The 15463-nt window shown below is 41.5% G+C and overlaps 1 long non-coding RNA gene across 2 annotated transcripts in view; it reads right to left on the reverse strand.

Annotated features, from left to right (window-relative positions):
- LOC104001494 (uncharacterized) overlaps window positions 1-15463 on the reverse strand; it is a 213941-nt gene that overhangs the window by 101841 nt on the left and 96637 nt on the right. Inside the window, exons 4-6 of one of the 2 annotated variants that reach the window (XR_010147990.1) lie at window positions 11425-11505; window positions 4088-4159; window positions 2630-3571 (exon numbers count right to left, since the gene is read on the reverse strand). This is a non-coding gene — a long non-coding RNA (uncharacterized LOC104001494). The remainder of the gene's footprint in view (window positions 1-2629; window positions 3572-4087; window positions 4160-11424; window positions 11506-15463) is intronic. The other variant, XR_010147991.1, reaches the window with a different exon arrangement.

The raw sequence follows: 15463 nt of genomic DNA on the forward strand, positions 1-15463 counted from the left end.
AAGCTGCCTGCTGGCACAGGATGCCTTCGCCAGCAAGACCAGGAAAGGACAGTGTTCAGGACCCAGCTCAAGCCAGCAGTGGAATATCTGTAGTGAGGAATGGAAGCTCACTGCCCCAACAAAAGTGATGCTGCCACTCAACTCAACCCAGATATTGAATTGTTTCAGTTGTCCAAAGTAACAGTATTCTTTGTGGGCCACTGTGACATGGTAAAACATTTTGTTCCTAGCAGATGGTATAAACTTAGTGAATGTTTGCTGAATTTACTCATTCACTTATTCATTCAAAAATACCTATGAAACTTCTATTTTAGGCCCGACACTATTTTAGAGTATAGAAATATAGTCATGAACTAGATAGGCAAGTCCTTGAAGTCATGGGTTTCTATTCTAGACGGGGAGTCAGATACCTAAATAAACAAGCAGAATAATATTAGGTAGTGACAAATGCTTATCATTAGACTTATCTAGAATGATGTTGTGGTCAGGGGAGTGGTATTTGAGGCCTGAATCATAAAAATTAGCCACCTACCCTAGGATCCATACAAAGAGAACCTCAAGTGGATTCAATAACATGTAATGCTTGCTGATTTGTTCTATCCCTTAAGTAAATCTTATTCTAATATACTTCATTCAAAATAGTTGTTGAACATGTTCCATATTCCAAGTAACGTGTTAGGTGCTAGGGATATAAAAGCAAAAGCCATAGCCCCTGCCTTCAAGGAACTGATATTCCAATATGGAGATCCAGAGGTGTGAACAATTACAATAAAAAGTGAGAACTGCCCTGATGATGGAGGCATGGTCAGTGGGAGATTTCTTGAAGAAGTACCTTTATTGTAATGAAGATAGCAAGACTATCTGTGTGTTGGGAAAAAAAAATGTCCAGGGGTGTCTCATGTTTCTGCAAGCCTTGTCAACAAAGAGACTTTTATTTGGGACTGCCTTCCAAGAATATTTGTATGGTGAACTTCTTGGAGGTTAGAGGTAGCATGCCTCTCTCAAGCAGAGAGATTTGTTTCTTAACTAGGATACTAAAAAAAACGTTTCCTTCTAAGGAAAAAGTTGGGCAGCTTTCCTTATAGCCTCTTTAAAAGCTTGTAGTTTCCTAAGCTCGGGGTTTTTCACCTTTGGTGCAAACCGACTGCGTTTGCAGCATCTACCTTGGCCACCCCCTAATGCCCCATAGGATTTGGAGGACAAGAACAACCTACATGAATATTGGAGCTGATGCTGCTTGCTGTGCCATGAGTGATAAAGTCCTCTGTGTCTGACTCAGGAATCTGTGTCTTCTGCAAGAATCCATGCAATTGTGGCGGCTCCCTTGTTAGCTTGGAAGCAGATAAAACTTCACACCCTTAATCATTCTTAACATGGTGACAATATTAAAATTATTTCAGGTTTATGAGCTTTATTTTTCTCAGTGGAAAACTTGGGATAAAAATTCTAACTTCACAAACTCATTGTAAGAGCCAAATGGAAGGTCATAGGTGTAGCAGAGTTGGTTAGCTATTCCCTAATATATGTTCTCTCTCTCTCCTCTAACATAGAAATTGTAGTGTGACAAAGGCTACCACACTGACTAAAATATCTCCTAGCCTCGTTTGCAGCTAGCTGTGATCAAGCAATAAAGCTCTGTCAATGGGGTGTGAGCAGAAACACAACTTGCAGATGATGCTCTTGCAAGGAAGGAAAATTCTCTCCCCTTCCCCTTCCCTCCTTCCCATTGCCTGGAATACAGACATAGTGGTAAGACATCTTGGAACATTTGGATGGGAAACACCCTACACATGGCAGAGCACTAAAACAAAAGGAACCTGGAGCCTCTGTCCTCTTGCTGTCACCATTCAGGTCCTGGACTGCAAATATACAGACTGTCACATCAGAAAAAACTTCCCGTCTTGTTAGAGCCACTCCTATCTGGCATGTTTATTGAAGAAATGAACTGGTATTCTAATGAATGGAGGAATGAGAAGATCCGAGTGAGGGATTAGAAAGATGCTATTGGTGATAGTAGATAAAAGAAAATAGAGCCAGATAAATTAGGAGGGAGATCACCTAGCTGCCAAGTAATGGGCTATTTTTCAGAGGTTTTGAATGTTGGCAAATCTTTAAGTCTTACCTGGTCTGTGGACTCTTACAAGAAGTTTGAATTCCATAGTCAAATTAGGAACACACTGACTTAAACATAATTCTTTATTATAGGTAGCACAAGCATTTTCAGCACTAAAAGATTTTATGCCTCTTAAAAGAGAGGGCTGAAAATAAAATATTCCTCATACTTATCTGAAAATGAGACCTTTTATCTAAAACTAGGGTTCATGGCCACTAGAGGACACATGATCCAATGCCTATGGGATTTAAAGATGTCTCCCAGCCCTCTAGAAATTTGTAACCTGCAATAACACCCAAATAGTCCACAAAGCAATTCACAAAGGTATTTGTCAGATAGGATGAAATAGACATGTGTGCATGACACATACACACCCTTTTCCAAACCAGAGCCAAAAGTTGCAGATACACCAGAAAACCATGTGGTATCAATTTTCCCCTCTAAAGAGTTCAGCTTTGTTTTTGTTCCAAGGTGCGAATGAATAGGACAAGGACTGAAAAGGATAACAGTTCCTACCTTGATTCCACTTGAAGATCTTCATGAAGAAAGTCCTTGCTGGAACCTGAGCAGACTGAATACTAATTTCTCTTAGCAAGACATTACACTGCATGGTGGATGGCCTTCTTGCTCAGGAAGTTCATGACAATCCAAGAGGCAAAATGAAAGGAGGCAGAACAGAGCATGTAAAGTCAGAATCTTGTGACTTTGGCCCTGAGAGTGTTTGATCTGGCAGGAAATATTTTCCATGAGTAACCGAGTCCTGTATAGCACTTATGGGATCAAATGGCAGTATAAATTGGATCAACAGTTAATGTCTTAATTCTCTCCATGACCAATGTGAGGAAAAGTAATTCTATTTAAATCCTTCATAGAAAAATACTTCATGCAGAATCCTGGGGGGAAAAGAATTAAAAATTGTGATCTCATGTCAAATATTCCTGCAGTTTTCTCAACAGTACAGTTAATCCTTTGGGCTGGCAAAAGCAGGTTTTCTTTCATTATTTTGGTCTGTATTGGCAACGAAGTTATTAGGTGCAAAGGAAACACACACAGAGATGTCACACCACACTTGACACTGTCACTGTGGTGACAAGGTTTTCTCCAGCTGTCAGTGTCAGAAGGATTTCATTCTGTTTGATGCCACACGGTTTTGTGGTGAGAAGTGGCAGGCAAGCCCTTTTATTCCTTGTAACGTCTTCATTAATAATAGCAGTCATCAATTACCAGAGAAAAGGAGTACAAAATAAATTGTAAACATTATAACCTGGGGTCTTTATGGAGGATCTTCTATATTGTTTCAGGGAATTGGAGGTGAATTCAGCAATAGGATTTTTGAACTCTGGAAAGATAGGGGGAAGCTTCCATTTCTTCTATGCATGTTGGTCACATAAGACATCAGTCTGTGTGCACAGTTTCTTCATTTTCTTCAATGGTCTGGGTCATTGCTTACCCAACAATCTGAAAAAAAAGGACAAATTGTGTGTCTAAGTCTATACAATGAGAAGGTGACTTCTTTTTAAGAGCCATGAGAACTTCTCAGAATAAGAATCTCTTTTACAAATCAGTGGAAATCTATCAATCTTAGTTTGGGGGATACCAGGTAAGGTTTCTTCTTTGTAGGGTTTCTGGAGCTTTTAATGAGATGATGCATTCTGTGAAGCTTTAAGGGAAAAAGAAAATATACAGTTTCCTGAGTTTGTTTCATCACAGAAACATTTGTTATGGGCCTAGATAGTTCCATGAAACCTCTATTTTGGAAAGGCTAAAGGAATTAGTTAATCCATCAGCTTTTATATCTAATGAGCACATACTGTGCCTACAAAGAAACCAAAGTTTTCAAGAAACGCCCTCTTAACCTGGCAGTCGGACCAAAGTCCACATTCTTGGTGAGGAAGTTAGGCCTAACAATGTTTTAGCAGAGATATAATTTGATCCTTGGGACTATTTAAGAATACAGCAGTAAAAGTTGCTTACTTTGAGCTGTGGCAGAGATGGGCTGCAGGATTTGTGCAATTCTCATCACACTGGTTGGAATTCTCTTCTCTCCTATTTGAGAAAATACAGTGTGAAAAAGTCACGTTCCTGCAAGTGTAGAACTCAGAGTCTCTAAAATATGACCTAGTGATTCAAAAAGGTTGGTACTTTGCTGTTTGACAACATTTTTCAGTGAACCATCACACTTTAAAATAGCCCTGTATAGAGCCCTGACTCCAAGGATCCTGAGAGGATCCCAGAGAGGCTTTTACCATTGGTGGGTGTGTGTGTGCAGGCGTGCATGTGCAAATTCACCCACATGTACAGGTTCTGGATTAGAGGCCGGGAGGAGAATCCAGAGAAGGAAAAACAGACCACACCTCCCTGAAGTCTTCAAAGCTGGTAAGAATTCCCAAGACAGCAGTTCTTCTGAAGCTCCCCACATGCCGTTTTATGGGTTTTTGGTTTTCAAATTAACATAGACTATGAACACCAGGATTTAGCCTTATGGATTTTTGCCCTATGCTATAGAGAAGTCTTCACTTGGCATCTTGGTTTACTGCCTGTGGGAAAATATGACAGGCAATTATAATGTCCTTTTAGTTATAAGCTGAAGTAGGAGTAATATTTTAAAAATATAAAGCAAATATAGAGGGAGCTTAGCATAGCGGTTAAGAATAGAGATTCTAGAACCATTTTGCCTAAGTTTGAACCCAAATTCTGTGCCCTTGGGCAAATCATTTAAATGTGCTATGCCTCAGCTTCCTTGTCAGTAAAATGGGTCTGATTACAGAACCCTCCGCAGACTGTCATAGGGTTACGTGAGTTCATATCTGGAAAGCTCTTAGAATAGTGCCTGATACTTAATAAATGTTTATTACATTTTAAAATATTTTAAAATATGGTTTTCAGCCAGGCACGGTGGCTCATGCCTGTTATCCCAGCACTTTGGGAGGCCAAGGTGGGTGGATCACCTGAGGTCAGGAGTTCAAGACCAGCCTGGCCAACATGGCAAAACCCCATCTCAACCAAAAATACAAAAATTAGCTGGGTGTTGTGGTGCACACCTGTAGTCCCAGCTAGTCAAGAGGCTGAGGCAGGAAAATCTCTTGAACCCGGGAGGTGGAGGTTGCAATGAGCCAAGACCGCACCACTGCACTCCAGGCTGGGCGACAGAGCGAGACTCCGTCTGAAAAAATAAATATGGTTTTCATTTTCTCTCTTGTATTTCATAACACTCAGAAGTTATTCCACTGGACACTCCAGGGAAAGCTGGAAAGTCACTGCCACCCGGGAAAAGCAGTAGCTATGGGGCCAGGAAAGTGTTGGCCACAGTGGAAGAAGAAGCAGGCCCATGGTGGACTTCAGGAGAACTAGGAGGAAGCTGGCATGGATGGGTGTTACAGATGGACCCTCCTTTCAATAGGAGAATTCCTGGAAGGGTGGTAGGGGTGGCTGGTTACAAGCAAAGCAGAGAGCAGAGTAGGTTCCTTATTTCCAGCTGGGGACTGTGGGAAGAGAGTCTCACAGATGCCCCTCTTTCCCTCACATCAACACTGATGGGCTCCATCAGAGTAACCTTTGCAGCAGTTGCATGCTTAGGCCAAAGGAGGCCTATATTTAGTTCTCCCAATTCTTCCTCCACTGTCTTGGGTACCCTGACATTCTGGGTCCCTGTGGAGGACATGCAGAGGTTAGATAACACTGCTAGGGGAAGTTTACTAGGGTTGTTACTGTGGTGAGATTAAACAGGCAGACCCTGTGGCTGAGGGCTACAGGCCAGATTACCTGAGCCTGGATTCAGTAGGTACAGCCATAGCCACAGATGCCTCTTGAAGAGAGCAGAGGAAAGGGACATTTGAGGATGGAATGTCCAAAAAAAAAAAAAAAATGATAGACTGAGTTACATAAAAAGTCTTTCAATTATTTTATGCAACAGAGTTTACAACAGACTGGATTATCAGACACAGAGGGGTAGGTGGTGTGAGGAATATCAGGTAAGCCATAGAAAAACAGAAAAATTACATTTTTTTCTGCTAATCTAAGGTTAGCGTAGTTTACATAATTCCACAACAGAAACATTTATTCAAAAGATGACTATTAATAGCATGCAAAGTTGTACTAGATGCTTGGAGGGATAGAAACTGGAGATAGATAAGGATCTTGCCTTAAGCGTTGTGTAAGAAAAACAAAGCTCAGCACAGGAAGAGCTTGCTGAGCTTAGGTTTGTCATATTGAATTTGAAATGGTTGAACCTCATGTGAAGGTATCCAGGAAAGAATTGGGAATGTAAGGTTGGAGCTCAGAAGGAGAGAAGAGAGATGCAGTTATTTGAGGGGACATCCACTTAGAGGGAACGACTACAGCTTGCCAAAGAGAGTTGAGAAGAGTAAAAGTTCTATTCATTTATTCAATGAACATGCACCAACCTCTTCTTGGTTCAGGTATAGCAATCAGTGTCAGGAAGGAAGGGTCTGGAAGTGGCCATGGTATTGCCCAAAGAAGGATCTAGAGTGTCAGTTTATTGTGTCCTTATGTGGCAGAGACCACTTGGGGTGGCCAATTGCCAAGTTCTCTTTTTCCCAAGCATCTGACTCAACCACATTTTCCAGTTTTCCTCAGCTTGGAGTGACCATGTGATGAAATTCTGCCCAGGAGCACAAGGGTGTTTGCGATACGGGCCACTTGCCATATCCATTCCCTTTTATCTTCTACATGAAAGCAAAATTGCTTTTATTTCCACATGATTTCCAGCTTAGTAAAGAAGACACAATGAGGAGGTAGGACTGAATTACTACAAAGTCCTCACCCACCCTGTAAGGACTGGAATGTAAGGACATGAGTGAGAAATAAGCCTTTATTATTAAACCACTAGGATACTAGGATGTAGGCTGTTTGTTTTAGATGCTAGTGTTTTTTTTTGTTTTGTTTTGTTTTTGAGACAGGGTCGTTCTCTGTTGCTCAGGCTGGACTGCAGTGGTGTGATCTCGGCTCACTGCAACCTCCGCCTCCTGGGTTCAAGTGATTCTCCTGCCTCAGCCTTCCAAGTAGCTGGGATTACAGGTGCCTGCCACCACGCCCAGCTCATTTTTGTATTTTTAGTAGACACAGGGTTTCACCATGTTGGCCAGGCTGCTTTTGAACCCCTGACCTCAAGTGGTCTGCCCACCCTGGCCTCCCAAAGTGTTGGGATTACAGGCGTGAGCCACGGCGCCCAGCTCAGGTGCTAGTATTACTATTTACCTAATAAATACAAACCAAGATCGATTTAACTCACTAGTTTACACTAAGCAAAACCCAAAGGAGACTGGGATGGCTACCAGAATGACAGCTTATTGATTGAATTTGACAAATGTATCTGTCATTCAGACCAGAAATTCTCATACTGACATGCTCCAAGCCTTCTCTGGTTGTTGTCAGACTGCTCAGGAGCCAAACAATCCAAAGCCACTTTGTGCACTGGCCATGAGCAATCACTGCTCAAGGACTGGAAACACGTGGAATCCATGCACTTATCGTATTCTTGTTCAGTGGGAGATCCAGATGGGAATGAGAGGTTGTCTGAGAAACATGGAAGCAGGATAAGGGGAGTTATATAAAACCAGAGATTAAGGACCAAGAGCCAGGGGACCCTGAATCATCTGTCTCTTGAGATTACTTTCCAATGTGACTAAAAAGATTGGATGCCTGATAACTTAGGTTCCCTATCAGACAATTCCTCAATAGGTCCAGCAACTCCTATTTCCTCCTTTTCATGCTGTCACAGATGCTGCTTTTCTACCTCACCCACATTGGAAGGACATATTCTCTCTCTAGCTGCGTTCATACATGTAATCAGGGAACCACTCTGTCTCCTCCCACTATGTGCTCATTTTATAGTCCTCTATACTGTGGTTGGGGTAGGGCAATTGGAGAGACTTTCCTAAGGCTTCCAAGGAGGGCTGACACCTGGCACCATCTCAGTGCTGGAATCCAGAGAGGAAATAAAGTAGGCACTTGCCTTTCAGAGACTGACAGCTCCACAGGGGACACAGATAAGCACATGAATACCAGGTTACAATGCAGTGTAAAGGTAACCATAGAACCGGGTAAAAAAATAAAAAGCTACAGCACAGAGAAAAGTGTGGTTAATACTTCTTGAGTGATAGGCATAGGAGGAAATGAGGGAAGGCTTCCTGTAGGAGGTGATAATTGAGCTGGAACATTGATGGAGGTGTTCCAGAAAGGGGAAATATCATAGCAAGGGAACAAGGCACACAATGGCTTGGGGTGTCCAGGAAACTAGCAGAAGTTAATTATTTGGTGGGGTGCAGGTGGCTAGTATATGAGGATGAAGTCGGGCAAGCCTGGGGAGGTAGGCAGAGGTCTTTCTCCATGAGGTGCCTTTTACTGAAGCATAGCTGTGTATTAGTTTGCTAGGACTGTTGTAACAAGGCGTACCACAAGCTGAGTGGCTTAAACAACGGCATTTGTAGTCCCACAGCTCTAGAGGCTAAAAGTCCAAGGTCAAGGTGTTAGCAGGGTTGGTTCCTTCTGAGGCTGTGAGAGGAGACTCTGTCCAATGCCTTTCCTTAGCTTTGGTGGTTTGCTGGCAACCTTTGGCATTCCTTGATTTGTGGAAGCATCGTCCCAGTCTCTACCTTAATCTTCATCTTCTATTCTCCCTATGCGCATGTCTGTGTCCGGAGTTTCCCCTTTTCATGAGGACATCAGCCTTATTGGATTACAGCCCCGACTAATGATCTTACTTTAACTTGATGACCCCTATAAAGACCCTATCTCCAGATAAGGTCACATTCTGAGGTACCACATGTTGGGACTCCAACAGAGACATTTTGTTAAGATGCAACTCAATCCGTAATGATCAGCATTTAAAGGAAAGCTAAAGAAAAAGAACAAAAGAAGTTTCAACCAGAAAAATAGGAAGAGAATGCAGTGCCTGAGAAGAGTGGGACCAGGCGCTGGTCAACAATGCTGATTGCATCTTAAGGCCTAATAATTGGATAAACAAATTCCACCTCTGCCTCTTGCACTTCTTTCTCTGTGCCTCATTTTCCCCTTGTTTGCAAGATAGGGGTAATAAGACTTCCTATGGGGTGGCTGTGAAGATTAAATGTGATTATGTATATATAGACCTTAGCACGTAGTAGGCATGCAAAACACAGTAGCATAAAAACTGGATTGTCACACACCAGTAACATCTTCCATATGCACATGCCAAAAGGGTTCTAGACTGGCATCAATTGCTCCTTAAATATACAACATCATTAAAAGCTGACACCTTGGGAGCCTGCTCCTGCCTCCCACCATGTGTAGAACTTGTGAAATTCCATATTTGCTTCATGTGACCAATAACCTACAGAAATATACAAGTACAAAGCATGTGAATTATGGCTGTGAAACAGGATTTCAAAACATTCCCCTCTTGTACATTTTGGAAATTAAACGTCTGACACCTCATGAATCTTTTTCTCCAGGTTGTTTTGTTTGGGTTTAATGTGGTAACTGATCTGCCCAGGAGAGCAAAATAAAAGCTTGCCTTTCCCTGCACATCTAGCTGGTAGGATATCCAAGAGGCAAGTTCCTACCCCTTCAACCATTCCTACCATAAAAGAATGTCAAGCTCCTTCCTTCTGCATAGTGACTGATTTTTTCACAGAGGCAGGTAAGGGTAGTTTAGTTGCCTTGGAAATGCATTTTCATATTCATGGCACACTCAAGTGAGCACCCACATTTCAGCTCACAGTATTAAACCAACTCAGTGCCTCGGGTCCAGTCTGTATCTTTTAAGCTTTACCAGCTTCCAGGCCCTTTCACTGCTGACATTGTGCTGGTGTGGTGAAGAAACCCTGGGGGTGGACACAGTGAATCATGCCTGTAATCCCAACATTTTGGGACACTAAGGTGGAAGTATCACTTGAGCTCAGGAGTTTGAGACCAGCCTGGACAACATAGCCAGACCTTGTGTCTATAAAAAATTTAAAAAACAAACAAACTGTGTTTTGCACACACCTGTAGTCCCAGCTACTCAGAAGGCTAAGGTGTGAGCATCACCTGAGCCCAGGAGCTCAAGGCTGCAGGGAGCCATGATTACACCACTGCCCTCCAGCCTGGGCGACAGAGCGAGACCCTGTATCAAAACAAATTTTTTTCAAGATGCCCTCTTCCCTCAGATAAAATCCATTTCAGTAATATTTCTGAAAGACACTAATATCCTGAAACATGTCCATTGTCTAAACATTTGTGAGATATAGTACCCAATGTCAATTTTTTATTTTTGCTTTCAAAGCAGCTTTACTATATTTTCTGTCAATCCTAATTCTTTCTTTCCTGTAAGATTAGAATCACCCTTTTGCTTTGCTTAACCTCAACTACTCCAAGCTGTAGTTGGAGCTATGTAAGCAGTCTGTTTGGAACAAAGGGCAAATTCCCAGGCACTGCCAATCATCCCCAGTTACTCACATCCCTGCTGCTAGCTTTAACATGCTGGAGAAAACCAAGAAGCATGTGGAAAACCCTCTATGCTGGCTTCTTCAGCTGTCAGCTTTTTCTGAATAATGGGACATGCATCAATCAATGTTTGTTTCTTCCATCTCTTGCTCTTCCTAGCCCCACTCGTCCTTAGGTCGGGCCCTTCCCCCACTTACCTGGATTCCTGCAATAGCTTCTGAATGGGCTCCCCTTCCTCATGTCAGTATCTTTGTTGACTTAAACTTTCACAACCCGCCTTGACCTTGGGCTTTTGGATTTTCATTGTTCTACCTCCAGAATAAAGTTTAAACATCCTCACATGTCATTCAAAGACCTCAAATATATGCCTAAGCTATACCCCCAAGCTCTTGTTCCTTGAGATCCTTCCATATGCCATTAGCTGTAGCCTGGTGCAGCTGCTTCCTCACAGGCACTGGTACCACAGTGTGTGCTTTGAACATTCTCTGCCCTCAGTGAGGAAGGCAGGACCCCATCTCACTCAGGGCTCAGCTTCACCCTTCTGAGAAACCTTTGCTGACACCTCTATTCATTAAATTCCTTTCCTAGGGCTCCTATCACTTTCTACTTTATATCTTATTTATGTGTGTATCTGCTCAGCTCCCTCCTGGATTGCAAACTCCTTGAGTATAGAGATGTATCTGATTCATACCCCCAGAGTATCTGGCAAAGTGTCTTATGCACACAGAAAGCACTGAATACATGTTTTGAGAGTGACCGAATGCCAGGCTAATGGATGAAGGGAAAACCTCAAAAATCTTCATTGTGCATCATCGGCCCAGGTACAATCTTCAACCATGCTTTTATAAACAACACTTCCTGCAGATCTGCCAGGTAAATGTACCCACCTGAGACAGCTCTCTCTTGCTTTCTCTCATATATTCTTAGCATAGTCCTCATGGTAATAGTGCCTTGCTCTGAAAGAAAGACTGCGTGGGGTGGAGAAAAGGAGGTGAGTTATGTTTTTCCATCTGACTTGTCCTGCTGTTGCTTCAAGTTCATTATTTGCATTTTTGTCTTGGTTTTGATAAACTAAGGTGCTTGTCAGCTGTCTTGTTTCCTGGAAGCTCTGCCGAAGTGCATATAAAAGTGGCTCATAGCTCTTGGTGTTCTAGGCCCCAGAAATCTATCCTTACTTGGGACCCTGTGGTTTTTCCCATGGAAGGCAGGAGGGCTCAATTCAGTTTGTATTCCCTGCTGTGAACAACCAGGTTTCTAGGGCTAGAGCTAGCTATGAAGAGCAGTAAACTGAAGCAAGCTGACTGTGGTGTTATGTAACTGTGTATGTGTGTGTTTGCACATGTGTGTGTGCAGGTGTGCATGTATGAATGTAGAGATGTGGAGTGAATGGAAGAAGTACTAGTCAAGGGTGAGCAAGATACTGGTTGCTAATTTAACCTATACGAGTGAGAAAGGATAAAGCTGTCTACTGTCTACTGATAAAACAGTAGATAAAACTGTCTACTGATACCAAAGGAAAGGTCTGGGGTCTAGATAGCTTCAATAAGCCCACAAACATTAATCCTAAAATCAAAGCAAATGAAGCATAACCTTCAACCACAACATCCCCAGACTGCATATTCAACTTAGTGACTTACTTCCCTTTTAATGTTTATTTTAGCCTTTTCTATTCCTTATTACCTTCTGTCACTTGAATTAATGGTGTTGGAGAAAGAAGAAGGAAGATATGCAATAGGATTTATGTATTCTTTTCTCTCCTCTCCTTATTCTCTTTCTACATACCTCCCAATATTTAGGCCTGTTCTGCCTGGAAGAAGTTCAAGATGTTCTCTTCGGCTCAGGCTCCATGTATTGTTTTTGCCTGTCTGAGAATCTCTTTGAAAGTACTGAATTGATGAGTCGTTGTTTACTCACAAGCTTATTACAGTGTTCAGAATTTCTTTCATAGAGAAAATGCAAGCTGAGTAAAATCTAGGTCTGGGGCCCCCAGCCCTTCTGATTTTCCCATTGCAATGCGGCTGCTTAAACTTCTGGTTTGTCTGCTGGTGGTTGTTACGTACCTGGGTTTGAATGCTCTCTCTCTGCCATTCTCCCACCTCAAGACGCCCAGTGTCCTAAGACTGCCTCAGGCCCCATGGCATGGCATGACCCCCTGGTAGCATCACCCAAGAATTTATCCTGGGAGTGCCCCATACCTTATACCTATTTTCTCACAATCACAATGTTCTTGAATATAGTTCCATCCCCTTTAAGTTGATTGCATAGGTAGTTTGGTCAACTCATTCAAAATCTTGTTCTAATGACCAATAATAGTTCAAGGACTTCTCTTTCACCTTAAATATGTATTTAAAATAGGGGTCATCACTTGGTTTAACTCTAAGAAGAATGGAGTAGTATGATATATTCTATCTGAACAAATTGTGTGTGTGTACCGGTGTGTGTGCATGTGTGTGTGAGAGAGAGACAAAGACACACACACGCACACACACACACACAGATTCAGGAAGAAAGAGTGAAAACAGGGGCTTTTGCATACTTTAAATTGCACCATGTTCGCCATCATGCCACTTAACTTTAGAATCTATCTTGGGAAGGAACTAGGTATATGTAATTTTTACCTGATTAGTACAGAGCCCCAAGAAGTGAAAATCATGGAAAAATGAGAAACAGTGGGAGACGCTTGTAGCTGACTGGCAGTGTGAGGACCTCACTGCCTGCTCCCACACCAGGTGCCTCCAGCCATATACCTGCTGGTGCTGTGGCCCTCGGAGCTGGGGCAGTAGCAGACATGGGATTTGTAAATCTGCTAAACACTTATTTCCTTGCTAGCCAGTAGCACACGTGTCCTCTACATCATGTGAAAAAATTGTTCTCCAAACTTTAGCAGAGTTGCATAAGATTTCATCATATACGTTCATCTGAATTTTGAATATACCACTGCCTTCTATATGGAAGTCACTGGCTCCTTAGCAAAGTTCCCTGTAAAGCTCATAAATGATAAATACTAACTTTATTTCATTTTAAATGGTGTGGAGCAAATTTTTTGGTTTGCCGGTTTGTTCATGAAGTTTTATAATTCAAGTCCTGAGAAATGTCTCTAAGGCCAATGAGAAGCAATGATGGAGGTGTGAGTGTGAGTGTGGCATTCTGTTCAGGTTATTTACAGAAACAGAGTTTTGTGCCTTTAAAAACATGGTAGCTAAAACTAAGTTAATGGTGTTAGGTTCAAATTGGAAGGCTGGAATTCAAAGTGCCTGCAGGAAAAACTGAGCTTGTCACTGGCATGTCTTCAATCTCAAGCACCTGGATCCCCAAACTTTAAAATATAAGAGTAGAGCAATGCAAAGAAATTCTATCCTGTTTGGTATCGTTTTTCACCAAAACAATTCTAATGATGGTAACAACCATGTAAAAAGTCGTTGAGAAATATTTTTTTCTAAAAATAGCAATGCCATGTATCATGCAATTGATTTACTGTTTTGAAGTTATTTCACAGCAAATGTCTTATTTTTGTCCTCACAAAGCTTCTAAGACAAATTTTCTTATCCTCATTTGACATCTGGGAAACAGATACTATGTAATAAAGAAACAGCTAGAATCCAGATTTTTTTGATTCCCATTTTGTATTATTTTTAGTAGTTCACAAAAGAAAGAGAAAAGAAACACTAATGACTGAGAAAGTCCTAGCGGAAGTCGACATTTCCTAAGTGTGTGGATATGATATTGTTGGTAGCAGTTTACAGATGCCCCTCAACCTACCATGGTTTGATGAAAATGCTTTTAATACATCCAACCTACCTACATTCTAGCTTACACTGTAGAACATTTTAGCTTAAGTGTGTTCAGAAGACTTAAATTAGCCCAGAGTAGGGCAAAATTATTGAACACAAAGCCTATTTTATAATAAAATGTCCAATATCTCATGTAAGAGTTTTGTACGACATATTGCTAGCCCAGGAAAAGATCGAAATTCAAAGCGTGGTTTCTACTGAATGTGTATCATTTTCACAGTATAATCAAGTAAGAAATTCATAAGTCAAACCATCATAAGTTGGGGACCATCTGTATAACTTAGGAGTTCAAGTTCGGATTTTTTTTTTCTCCAATTTTCTGGCCAAAGTTTTGGTCTTATATAATGATAAATAACTTTTAACAATTCCTTTAATAAAGCAGCAAGTGAAATTATTATGATAAACTTTTACATAAATACCTACCTATACTTGGGAACTTGCTAAGATAACACTAATTTATTATCAATCAAAGCTTTAGTTTAGCAACCAACTTTTCAGATTTCTGAGTTATCTCAGGGTTCTGATACTTGAGGTGCCTGAGCTTTCAGATTCTTAAGATAATCAAGGTGTTAGATTTACAGGGTAGTTAGCTCGGAAATACTACATTCATGAGGTTTTTTTCTCCTGCTTTTTTTATTTGAATTTTCCCGTTTTTCGTGATGAGAATATATTGTACTTTTATAACAGAAGAATGTTTCTAAGATACCATTTTATATAAGTAAAATTTAAAAAAGGAAAAAGGAAGGAAGCAGGGAAGGCAGAAGAAAGGCAGGTGAATAGAAAGAAAAAAAAAGAAAGAAAAAGCAGAAAAAGAAGAGAAACAGAAAACAAGACAAGACTCTAGCCCAGGCAGTGAGAAGTACATAGTTAGGCTGCTGTAATGGTCATGCTAAGGCCACAGAACCAGACCACAGCCTTGTTTGTGAGAGATGTTTCCATAAAGGAACATGTGCTCCCGCTGTCCAGTCATCCTGGGAAGAGGCTAATTCTGGCTCTGAAAATGAAGCGGCTTCCATTTAGGGGTTGAGTCAGGCCTATACTCGAAGGTACAGAAAGGCCTAGAGAGTTCTGATGAGTGTGAGCTGAGTTAGCCCTAACCACTGGCAGAATGCTGTGAGTTTGGGTCTGTAGACCC

This window comes from Pan troglodytes, chromosome 10, assembly GCF_028858775.2.
Source record: "Pan troglodytes isolate AG18354 chromosome 10, NHGRI_mPanTro3-v2.0_pri, whole genome shotgun sequence".
In the NCBI taxonomy this organism is placed as follows: domain Eukaryota; kingdom Metazoa; phylum Chordata; class Mammalia; order Primates; family Hominidae; genus Pan; species Pan troglodytes.